Source organism: Triturus cristatus, chromosome 5_2 (genome assembly GCF_964204655.1).
Source record: "Triturus cristatus chromosome 5_2, aTriCri1.1, whole genome shotgun sequence".
Classification (NCBI taxonomy): Eukaryota; Metazoa; Chordata; class Amphibia; order Caudata; family Salamandridae; genus Triturus; species Triturus cristatus.
In genome coordinates this window covers 510026860-510039521 of record NC_140588.1, presented here as the reverse complement: position 1 = coordinate 510039521, position 12662 = coordinate 510026860, and positions in this window count along the sequence as shown.

Sequence of the window (12662 nt, the reverse complement as noted above, 5' to 3'; positions counted from 1 at the left end):
GTGCGTATCAGTATGGGTGACATTTAAATCCTACATCTTGTAGTCCCATTTGTCTTCTGTAACATTTTCTATATACTCATTTATACATGTATGATTTATTGTCTCTGTATGTGTGTGTGATGTAAAGTGCTCCGACGCACTACTCTGTTGTGAGAGTGCTATAAACAAAATGAAATACATGTGAGAGATGAGATACATGGAGAGATGAGAGGCACTGTTGGAGGGTGATATGGAAGAGCCCCAACACTGATTATCATATTCTGGTGCACTGTAAGGCCATCATTTACTGTGCTTTAAAAGTTTATACAAGTGAACATATAATGAAACATGTGTTGTAGAATGCACTATTTTTGCCATGTTTTCCAAATTCTCTTGGGGAGACCCCCCCATGCAGTGGTCAGGTTGCACACACTTGCTATGCACCATACTGGGGCTGGTCTGACAAACATTGCCAGGGCTACTTTGGGTTCCCAGTCAGGCCCTAACTGTAAGTGCTAATTTATGAAAGGGTCTCTGCCACAGTTTTTAGCTACCATGTGCCTTAAATAGTTGAAGAGTGTTAGACCAGTGGGTTATTCCCAGACTTTTTGCTTTTTGGCCTCCTGTTTTGGACCCTTTTTTTGTTAGTTTTATGACTCTGGGCACTTTACCACTGTTGATCAGTGCTAAAGTGTATATGCTCTCCCTGTAAATTGTGTTTATGGATTGATGATTCCATGATTGGCATTTTTGATTTACTGGTAAGTCCCTAGTACAGTGCACTGTGTGTGCCCAGGGCCTGTAAATCAAATGCTGCTAGCAGGCCTGGGTGTGTAATCACAATGGGGTAACCCTGTGTCCCTCAGAACCTGGGTATGTACATAAAAACTACAATGGTTCGTCGGGAAAGAGCAATTGCTTTACAAATAATAAATAAATCATAGGATAGCACGTCTCTTCCATGCTGTTGGAACACGAACGCACTGACAAATTAGTGCTTGTGAAAGTATTGTTTTATAGTAAGTAGAGCAACATTCATGTATATTTACAAGTATTTACAAGGCTGCCAAAATTCAATGCAATATTGGAGTGACATATATTTTAGTGACAATGAGTGCTCAGTGACAGCTAAAGGTGGTCAGAGCAATGAAGAGGACAATATCTCTGGTAAATAGCACAATTGCTTATTAATTTGAAACCAAGAGACTTGATAGAGCTGAGTCATACAATATCATCGATGTTTCGACCCTGACAAAAGCGTTATTGAACAAGTGTCGTAGCGGGTCTTCTTCAGGACAAAAGAAATGAATGACAGCCCATGGTAGGAGTAGATTCCCTTAGGCATCCCTCGCTGAGTGAAGGCTGCCGGAATGTCTGAATGTTTCAAGAAGTCCCTTAAGATCTAGGCCTGCGGGTTCAAGACACGGCCGTTGGGAAGTAATCAGCTGGTGCCTGGGGTAAAATGAATTAGGAACCCAATTATCTGGCAGTCATAAGTCCTGGCATTCCACGTCCACTCTGAGGCACTGATTGTGCCACCCACATGAGCAGCCTGTAAATGTAACTCAGACCTACCACTGCAGTGTCTGTGCGCAGTTTGGTACTGCCATGTCGACCTGGCAAGTGCACCCCCACATGCCAGGCCCTAACCTTCCTTTTTCTTACATGTAAGACACTCCTGAGGTAGACCCAAGGTAGCTCCATGGGCAGGGTGCCATGTATGTGAAGGTAGAACATGTACCGAGGAGTGTGACAAGTCCAGATAGTGAAATACAGTGTATTTCGGTTTTCACTATTGAAAGGCTTTCTGTCCCATAGGATAGAATGGGAGTTCATTTATAACATCTTATAAATATAACTTCCCATTGGGACAAGATTGAAAGATGGAGTTTAGTATGCCTGAACTCAGAATATAAAAATGCATCCTTTAGTAAAGATGATTTTTATATTGTGTGTCTGAAAAGTGGGTATTTTCTTGCTTAGCCATCCTGTGTGCTTCTGCTGGTTTGTGGATTGACTGTCTGACTTTGGAGTGACGGGGGAGGGTGATGTGCATTCTCTCAGACAGCCACCGGGGGAGGGGTGAGGGTTGATGTGTGTACTTGCCTCGAGGGAGCTAGAGAAGCCCTATGGAGAATGCTGTAGTATGTCAAATGTGATGATCACGCTTCCGGTAAACCGCATGCTAATAAAATGAATATATTGAAAGCAAGCGTGATAATTGTGCGGCATATGTGTTTGGTATTGGTATGTTGTCTGTTTGACTGCAGCAGCGATATGGGCAATATATTAAACGTTATGTGCTGAAAAAAGTAAGGTAGGTAAATTAGCCCTAGCTCATCATGTATTTTGACTATTGATAGTGTAATGTGTCAATTATACCAATTGTTCAAAAGGTGCATTTGGTTGTACAGTGTCTTTGTGGATTCCAAGTTTGTTGATCTTTAAAGGGCACTCAAACTTTGTCTTTAACTTTTTCTTAAATGTAATAAAGTATACCGCATAATCTTGAATTGCATTATTTAATGCTTGGCATACCGGATCCGGGCCAGGACATTGCATGGAAAATATTGCCAATATTTGGGTAGTCGATATTCTGGCTGCGGTATTTTTGCTGCAGGATATTTTTGTGCTCTATATTCTGACAGGCAAGCTTTTTTTAGGAATATCGCACCAATCGCATCAGTTTACACAGAGTAAACTTTAAAGAGGAGGGAGGGTTCATGGTTTACAGAAGCTCCATAGAGTGTGACACCATTTCATCACTACTACAGTGAGAAATACACACGTTTTTACTTGCAGTTTTTTATATCTTCTTTTTCCGGAAGTCTTGGTAGGTTTACCAGCAGACTTCTTTTCTGAACAGTCATAGGCCCGCGTTCAGGGTGCGTGATGTTAAAGACCTAAGGGGCTCTGTGAAAGGCGATGCTGAGGCTGCGGAGGAAAGGAGGGCGCGCGAGCAGCTTGGCAAGGTTCTGCCTTCAGCAATCCGTACACGGCGGGCTCCTCACCAGCACAGTGCTGGAGTGTCACAACGCGCGATATTATGCTAATTAAGATGGTATTTCAAACCCTGCACTTTGTACAATCCATCTGTTTACGATAGTTTCATTAGTACAGAATGCAACAGGCAGATGAGCCTCAAAACACTGTTAGAAACGCAGCCCATGCTTCACTAACATACGAGACAGCACTTCAAGAAGCAGAGCTTTTGTTGAAATAGGAGAGGGGGGGAGCACACTATCTAGTTATCCTTTTAGAAGCTATAGGGACTTGCCCAATGGATGCCATCCCAAGCAGGCCCTTATATTTTACTTGGCTATTTGAAAGCGCCAAGTTTCAAATACGACAAGAAAAATCCCCCATAATTTTCAAGGAAGACACATTTAGGGATTTTCTGCAGCTATTGAGGAATGCGTTCGGCGCGTGCTCTTGCAGCGGGGGCCGTGTGCTGCACAGCAGCTGTGCATTAATGCGGGTCTGGATGTCTTCTGCAGTCAGCACGGAGTGACAGCCTCATACTGGAGCTATGATGGATGAGAGTCCATCAACGCCTTAATGTCTGTCACGCCAGGGCCGCGCGCAGTTGGTGCCCGCTCGCATCCCTCCCCGCGCTGCTGGGGCTTCGAAAAAGAACAAGATATGATTAATTCATTTTAAGTTAACATAAATATGATGCAAGTAATTAGCTAATAGTTCTCTGCTGTTCGTTTGTAATCGTCTCTCGTGTTATAGATTCAGTGGGCAGCGCAGGTGGTGATCACAGACATAGGGGGCGAGAGGACAGCGTCTTAACCAGTCAGTCAGATTCTCTTTACTGGAGGCACTACATGCTTATGTGCGTTTGTATGTACCTATGTATGTCTTTATCTATGTACCTATCCGTGTGCATGTATTTCAAATTATATGTTGCGGTCCTAACTTTGAAGCACGGAGTGATGTACAGAGTAATGAAGAGGATCATGGGTAAAGTTTGTCGCAATAGCCCTATTTCTATAAATACGTATAATGCATTGAGCAGTCTTGTTCCGCGGGGTCACACGCTGTGCCGTTGGAGAGTTCTCTATTTCAAGCACACTTACAGTTTCATTCACCAGCAAAACGTGCCCAGGGTAAAACTGTGCATGGTGGGATCAGATAGAATTTTGGACAAGATCCCCTGTTGTGCAGAGTGAAACAGTGACTAATATGCGAAAACGGTCTTTCTATCTACTTTTTCTGCATGGTATTCTTCTAATAGGACTAATCTGCCCACGCAACGTCATAATAAAAGTACAAAAACCTAGAACTGCAGTTACTCCAAACCAAATCATACGATGGCGTCATCACCATCTCTGTCTGAATGTATAATTAACAAGGCGTTTAGAATGAGGTTCTTATAATCTTTCCAAAGATGTGTATGCATTTAATTTAGATTTATTTAGAATTCTTAAAAACTGTTCTGCAGCCTTCCTCTCAACTTTTGAATGGTGAATCTGACTTATCCTATGTTTCGGCAGCTGTCACATTGATTTTCCATCATCTGATTTTTCAAGACACAGTAATGTGTTTATAACAAATCCTTTGACCAGTGCTATACGTGATTATGATGTGTTGCTCACCCAAATTAGACCTCCTTTATTATGAGTGACTACTGTGCCCTTGAGCAGCCCATAACATTACTAACGTTGAAAGGCAGTTTACTTTCTAGGTGGGGTGCAGGCATTTGAACCTGAACACCAGAGTGGAAAATGCTCACCAGCTCTCCCTCGCAAAATCTGAGTAGCATGTTAGGGTGTACATTTACTGTTCCGGCTTAGTCGTTACGCATCGTTGTACCACCTCAAGGTCTCCCTGATTGCACGTGGATTGTTTTCGTTTGTACTGGGGTACATGTCTAGTATTGTATCCACGGTGCAGTCCTGCCTCTCTGCCTTTATATGTCTTCTAAAGTTGTTGGATGCCTCATAGTCACTGGTAGCCAGAGTTAGTTCTCTTCCCTCTCCCTGCATGCCTACCGTGCCGCTCCTCAGAGCCCCCCCTCCCACTGGAATGCTTGTAAAGCCAGTAAACTATGGATTACGGAGGTTTACAGGTAAATTAACATATACATTAATACAACGAATTTCGTTGCGTGCACTGCATCGCATTTGGGGATGCAGTGCACGCAACGAAATTCGTTTTTATTACTTTATATGTTAACTTTCCTGTAAACCTCCGTAATCCATAGTTTACTACCCCCCACCCTGCCCCTCCGCCTCCCCCACCCCCTCACTGCCCTGCAGCTACTCCTACTACCGACCGTGGCTGAAGCCAAGTACAATGTTGGACACTGAATTATCATAATTTGAAGGGCAGTTAGTTGCATGTAACTGAACATTAACTGTTTCCAGAAGGTAAGGTGTGACTTGCCAAGGAGAATACTTGAACAAAGGCTGGGGCATGGAAACATGTCCCAGATCGCTCTCTCAATAGAGAGACTGGGAGGTTTTGCACATTTCCTGCATTCTGTGCTTTGTGCTGTGAAATCTGCAAAATGCATCTTTACTGCTAAATGACTGCCAAGGAACTGGGACCAAAAAAAGTATATTGTAGTCCGCAGTGAGCTCGTTACTGCCATCATTTTGTTGCAAACTTTAAATTTAATTGGACATTTAGAACAACCAATTTACAGCTTAGATCCAGCCCCAGGATTGGATAGAAAATATCCTCCCCAAAATATTTAGTGTTCACCTTTTCACCTAGCTGGCAATGTAATACAAACCTGATTTTTTATTTATAACATACTTTTCTATACTTTGGATAAACTAAAAAAAAAATTGTTATGGTCTCCTGACTGCCTCGATAGCGGTCGGCGGTCCGACCGCCGGTTATTGTAATCAGGGCCATAGAGTAGATATGTGAAATACTTACAATATTCATATCAAAATCAAAAGAGTTCTGTTCTGGCTTCCATTAACTAATATGCTAATAATTAAGCATAATATATCTTCTAATTCAAATGATGTTTGGATCCACCTTAATTATTTTAACATATTTGTTTTATAATTAAAAAAAATCGTTTTAGTTTAAACACAGCATTGCAATGATAGCAAGTATCGCATCACATAGCAATGAGACACAGGACAGCAATAAAAAATGAACAAATAATGGACAGCATGCTGAACAATGCAAACATTCACTCCAGTCACAAAGATGTGTTTAATCCATCATTCTTTTGCTCGCCACACCACCCCAGTTTGGACCCAGCCATATGCAAATCAGTCTTGACCCTGTTCTTTATGGGGACAGTCCAGCCCGATCTGCCAAGGCAGGTCCTCCCTGGACTGGAAACAAGCATCCTGGGGCCGGTTTCAGGGCATCACCCCTCATCAGCAAGGCTAACTTGAATCCGGTGGCGCAGTGAGCACGGGAACCACGTCTGGGCATACCCTTCCCACTTAGGGCGAGAAATGCAAAAGGAACAAATGATAGACAGAATGCTGAGCAATGCAAACATTCACCCCCAGTTACAAAGATCTGGGTTTAATCCATTGTTCTTTTGCTCACCGTGCCACCCCAGTTTGGACCCAGCCATATGCAAATCAGTTTTGACCCTGTTCCTTATGTGAACAGTCCAGCCCAAACTGCCAAGCCAGGTCCTTTCTGGACCGGAAACAAGCATCCTGGGACTAGTTTAGGAGCATCACCCCTCATCAGCCAGGCTAGCTTGAATCCAGTGGCGTAGTGAGCATGGGACCCACGTCTAGGCATACCCTTCCCACTTAGGGCGACAAATGCAATAGGAACAAATGATGGACAGAAATCTGAACAATGCAAACATTCACCCCCAGTCACAAAGATTTGGGTTTAATCCATTGTTCTTTTGTTCATCACACCACCCCAGTTTGGACCCAGCCATATGCAAATCAGTCTTGATGCTGTTCCTTATGGAAACAGTCCGGCCAGAACTGCCAAGCCAGGTCCTCCCTGGACCTGAAACAAGCATCCTGGGACCCTTTTTGGGTCATAACCCCTCATCAGCCAGGCTAACTTGAATCCAGTGGCGCAGTAAGCACGGGACCCATGTCTGGGCATACCCTTCCCACTTAGGGGGACAAATGCAAAAGGAACAAATGATAGACAGAATGCTGAACAATGCAAATATTCACCCCTAGTTACAAAGATCTGGGTTTAATCCATTGTTCTTTTGCTCACCACACCACCCCAGTTTTGACCCAGCCATATGCAAATCAGTTTTGACCCTGTTCCTTATGCAAACAGTCCAACCTGAACTGCCAAGCCAGGTCCTCCCTGGACCGGAAACAAGCATCCTGGGACCCGTTTTGGGTCATCGCCCCTCATCAGCCAGGCTAACTTGAACCCGATGGTGCAGTGAGCACAGGACCCACGTATGGGCATACCCTTCCCACTTAGGGAGACAAATGCAAATGGAACAAATGATGGACGGAATGCTGAACAGTACAGCAATGACCAATTACCAAAGGTTTTCAAACACTCATTATATCCCCTCCTCCCCAACATCCTAGCAGTTTTCAGCCATATGATCCAGGCACTTTGAATACAGCTCAATAGAATTAACTCAGTCAGTAGGTGCATACAACATCCCCCTATATGCATTCCATTGCCCCCAAATTTTGGCCCTTTTATGTGGGCAACCTCTACGTTCATAAACCACTTCTTCTGCGTGCATTCAATAATCCATGTCTCTTTTCCATTGCTTCGGGGTCGGAGTTGATGTAGCCCTCCACATCCAGGCTATGTTATTTTTGGCTCCAATAAAGCCCAGCATCAACCAGGTCTGTTTCGTCCCAAATATTTTATAGTCACCACTTTGCAGACAATGATGTCACCCCCTGCCCATTTTAAACATCGTTGTGCAGGTATAACAAGACCTGTGTAAAATGTTTAGTTGCACAAGTCAAAATAGTGAGCATATAGCTATCTCCCTTGCGGATGCCATCGCCTCCTGCCATTCATCATTTTCTGAACTCCCCCCAATCAGGCTCCCAGTTGTCTCGGAGTCAGGTCAAGAGTTCTGGGTAGTTATTTAACAGTTTGCGGTAGGTTAGTGAGATCGCTTTTCATTGTCTGTCTTCCAATGGGGAGGAATCAGGAAGATCCTAGTGCAGGACGTGACTAATCTGTAGATAGCAATATGCCTCTGTGCGTGCTAACTGGTAGTCCCTGTGTAGGTCTGAAAAGGATATCATCACCCCATGTGCCCACAAGTCTCCCATTCTTGACAGGCCTATCAGGTTCCATTTGTCGACGCCCTGCTGTCTGGCCATGGTGCCCAATTTCACTGCGTCCCACAGTAGGGTAGCACCGGTGATCTTGCCCCACCAACCCAGTGCCATCAAGTGCAGTGTGCCGTACTCAAAGTGTAATGGAAGACAGGGTTAGAAATGAAGTGGAGTGTTTCTCCCATAGATAGCTCTAAGGAAGCCCCCAGGCTGCATATTTCACCTATCTATTATATAACCGGCTTCATCCTCCAGAAGCTGAACCCAATGATTGAAGACAGTGAGCTGGGCCACCCAGTAATATTTCAGGAGGGCTGGGAGTGCTGTCCCACCATTGTACCTGCCCCGTGTCAGTTTCGGAAGGAATATTCGAGGGGGCCCCCATCCCTTATAAGTGTACAGATGCCAGTGTCCACTGCTTGAAAGTATAAAGGCAGTACTGGGTACAGTGTATTGTGAAGCAGGTAAAGAAAGCGAAGCAGGGTCATCATTTTAAAGAGCAAAACCTTTCCCAACAGCGATAAAGGTAGGGTTCTCCAGTGCCTGACATCGTTCCGCAGATGCGTGAGTGGGGGCCAGAGATTATGCTCTAGAAATGCTCATGAAGATCCCTAAATAGTGGAATCTCTCTATGATGGCCCATGCTGTGTACTCTCTAGGGAGTAGCGGTGCATCCCCTTGCAGGATATGGATCAGAGATTTGTTGCACTTTATTGTGCATCCTGAATATCTCCAATACGACTTAAATATGTTGTAATACTCTGTCCAGAGTAGAATTCGGGTCAGCTACATATAGCAGGATGTCATCTGCATAGAGGGAAATTGTGTCCTCCCAGTCTGCACACAATCTTAAACCCCTGATTAAAAGATCACCTCGTATCCAGACCGCCAGCAGCTCCAACACCAGGGCGAAGATCAAAGGGGAAAACAGGCAGCCTTGTCTCCTGCCAAGCCGCAGCAGTAAAGTTGTAGACATGCCCACATTTACCTTCACCTGGCCTTGGTGTTCAGAATATGCTGAATCCATGCGATGAATGGTGGCCCGAATCCCTGTTATTCTAGAACTACGTACATGAAGGGCCACTCCACTGTATTAAAGTCCATCCACGCATCCAGTGACACCACTTAGGTATCTTCCCGGATTATGGCCCAAAACCCAGAGCAAGCACATAAAATTCAGTGCAGTGCCTTTCCCCGGCGTGAAGTCGGACTGGTTCGGGTGGACCAGTGTCCGAATGACCAGTGTCAATTTTGTTGCCAACAATTTTGTTAGAATTTTCACTTCTGCATTCAGTAACAAGATCAGCCTGTAGGAGGCACAGACAGCTGGTGGTTTACCTTCTTTGTGGAATACCACTGTATTAGTTAATCTCTGTTCCGCAGGCAATATACAGGCATCCAGGCATTCTCAAAACATGAAAAATACAAAAAAATCCTAGGGTCTAATCATATGCCACTAGTGTACATGAATTGATAATACTCCTTCAAAAAGAATGTATTAAACCAACAGCAAAATTGTGCTCATAAGATCATCTAAGGGCAGATCCCTTTAAAGGACGTAATCCCTCACTCACCAAAGGTGACATGCTTCATCATAGGGATTCTCCTCCCAAAGGAAACACCTAGTTCCTTTGAGGGCTACAACCCCCTCACTGTGAGGGAGGAGCTCAGGGATGTTTTATGGGAGTATATAGGGTATCCTAAACCCACCTATGATGAGTCTAACGTGTGAGTGAGGTCGCAGAACAAAACAATCTATAGTGTAAAAAATAACGTGAATAAGTGAGTGAATGCTAAAACTGGCTAGTAGGCATCAAACAACAATTTTAATCAAAGTATGCCTGCTGTCAGGATTAAAAAGGCAGTGCACCATCGGTATGGATTTAAACCGCTATGGTGTGATGATAATTGGTCGACATGTTTCAGCCATAATGATCCTTAATCGGATCAGGCTTTCATCAGGACCTAAAAGGATAATGCTGCTGCTCTCAAAAAGTGAATAACACAGAAATACATTTTAACTTAAAAGGATATTAGACCAAGACATGATCTTTGGTCTGTCAATAACAAGGTATCACCGTACCTGAAAAATAAAAAAACATAATGAATATCAACTAGACACACGATATAGTGTTGAATGAGTCATTAAAACGGGATCTACCAACAATGAGCCCACAAAATTCAAGACTCTTACCCGCTATTGCTGGGTGCAAAGCCTCACCTCTACCTGGCAACCGCTCAGGAAGGTAGCACCGCTCTATGAAGAAAAAGTGAAATATATTGTATTAAGTTTGAGTGTCCATAAGTACTCCAAAATCTAGTCTGCACAGCTGCCCATCATAGTAACATACTCTGTGTGCAAAAAAATAATAAACCTATTGGGCCTTCAGGATTTCGAACAACAGTCAAGATGCGGGTAAGAGTCTTGAATCTTGTGGGCTCATTGTTGGTAGATCCCGTTTTAATGACTCATCGTGTGTCTAGTTGATATTCATTATGTTTTTTTATTTTTCAGGTACGGTGATACCTTGTTATTGACAGACCAAAGATCATGTCTTGGTCTAATATCTTTTTACGTTACAATTTATTTCTGTGTTATACACTTTTTGAGAGCAGCAGCATTATCCTTTTAGGTCCTGATGAAAGCCTGATCCGATTAAGGATCATTATGGCTGAAACATGTCGACCAATTATCATCACACCATAGCGGTTTAAATCCATACCGCTGGTGCACTGCTTTTTTAATCCTGACAGTAGGCATACTTTGATTAAAATTGTTGTTTGATGCCTACTAGCCAGTTTTAGCATTCACTCACATATTCACGTTCTTTTTTACACTATAGATTATTTTGCGCTGCGACCTCACTCACACGTTAGACTCATCATAGGTGGGTTTAGGATACCCTATATACTCCTATAAAACATCCCTGAGCTCCTCCCTCACAGTGAGGGGGTTGTAGCCCTCAAAGGAACTAGGTGTTTCCTTTGGGAGGAGAATCCCTATGATGAAGCATGTCACCTTTGGTGAGTGAGGGATTACGTCCTTTAAAGGGATCTGCCCTTAGATGATCTTATGAGCACAATTTTGCTGTTGGTTTAATACATTCTTTTTGAAGGAGTATTATCAATTCATATACACTAGTAGCATATGATTAGACACTAGGATTTATTTGTATTTATCATGTTTGTGTGGGGATATAATCCTTAGTGGTCTTAAATTTTTTTCCCTTGGACCCTCCCTTTTGAACTGTTTTGTTTCTTATTCTCAAAACATGCACAAGATAAAGGGGGTAATTTCAGTAGCTGTGAGCTAGTAAAGTTCAATGGGTAGGCCGTTGGTCCTGAGTTCAGGGCCAGAATAGCTTAAAAAACCTCACTCTCATTGAGTTCTTGCTTCAGGAGATCTTTTTCAGTCAGCAAGAGATGTGGCATACAGAGGTCAGACAACAACTCTCAAGCCTCTTTGGTCATGGCTGTTGAGGTCGGGGAGTATAAGCATGTGTAATGGGCCGTGAAGGCCTCTGCATTGCCCTGCTTATCCCTGACATGGGCGCTCTCCTCATTCATCACCTTGAATGCCCATTATCTATCCAACCAAGCCAAGAGCTTTCCCACCCCATCACCCACCTCATTAAGGCGGTGTTGAGTTGTGCGGTGTCTGGCCCTATCGGCTTTGGTTGCAACTTCCCTATATTCTTTTTGCTTGAAGGTTAAGCGATGCTGCACAGGAGCCTGGTTGTCTACCGCCAGTCGGGATTCTAGCTCCTGAATTCCCTTTTCTAGGGTTTCTAGCCAGGCCCTTTTTTCCTTTTTGTGTCCTGTGATCAATGAGACTCCCTGAACCCTTATAATTCCTCCCCTGTTACCTGCGGCGAGCCCACTGTCATTCATTCTCTGCAAAATAGTGATCAGTGGCCTCCTGAAGGCCTGCACAAATGCGGGATACTTGTTTTATAATTGATCATGAATTCGTAACTACAAATTCTTGTGTAGTTCCTAGAAATACATAGGATCTGCACATTTGTTGGACAACATGAACTAAGGGATTGGTGTCTAGAGTGATTCCAGACACCCTCACAGGATATGTCAGCCATTAGACCAGCTAGATCACAGTGCCACCATAAGCCACTAAACCCTTCCAAGGAGTGAATAGTTTCTGGCAACCATTGAACATAACAACCCTTGACTCTTCAGGGATCGTGAAAACAGTACAGTACTTTTCGCTCAGTCAATTGTGTTCACTTAGTCCTAGACAGATACACAGAATACATTATGGGAACATTTTCAATAAGCATTTATTGAACCAGTGTCATTCTAGTGTAAAACATTTTTGCTGCAACAATCAATAGACAGAAGCAAATGTAAGAGATTACAAGCATCGACAGAGTAAATAGTATATACATTTATACAATGGTGCTAAGCAATGAATATATATTCAGGCATATATCAAAACAGTAA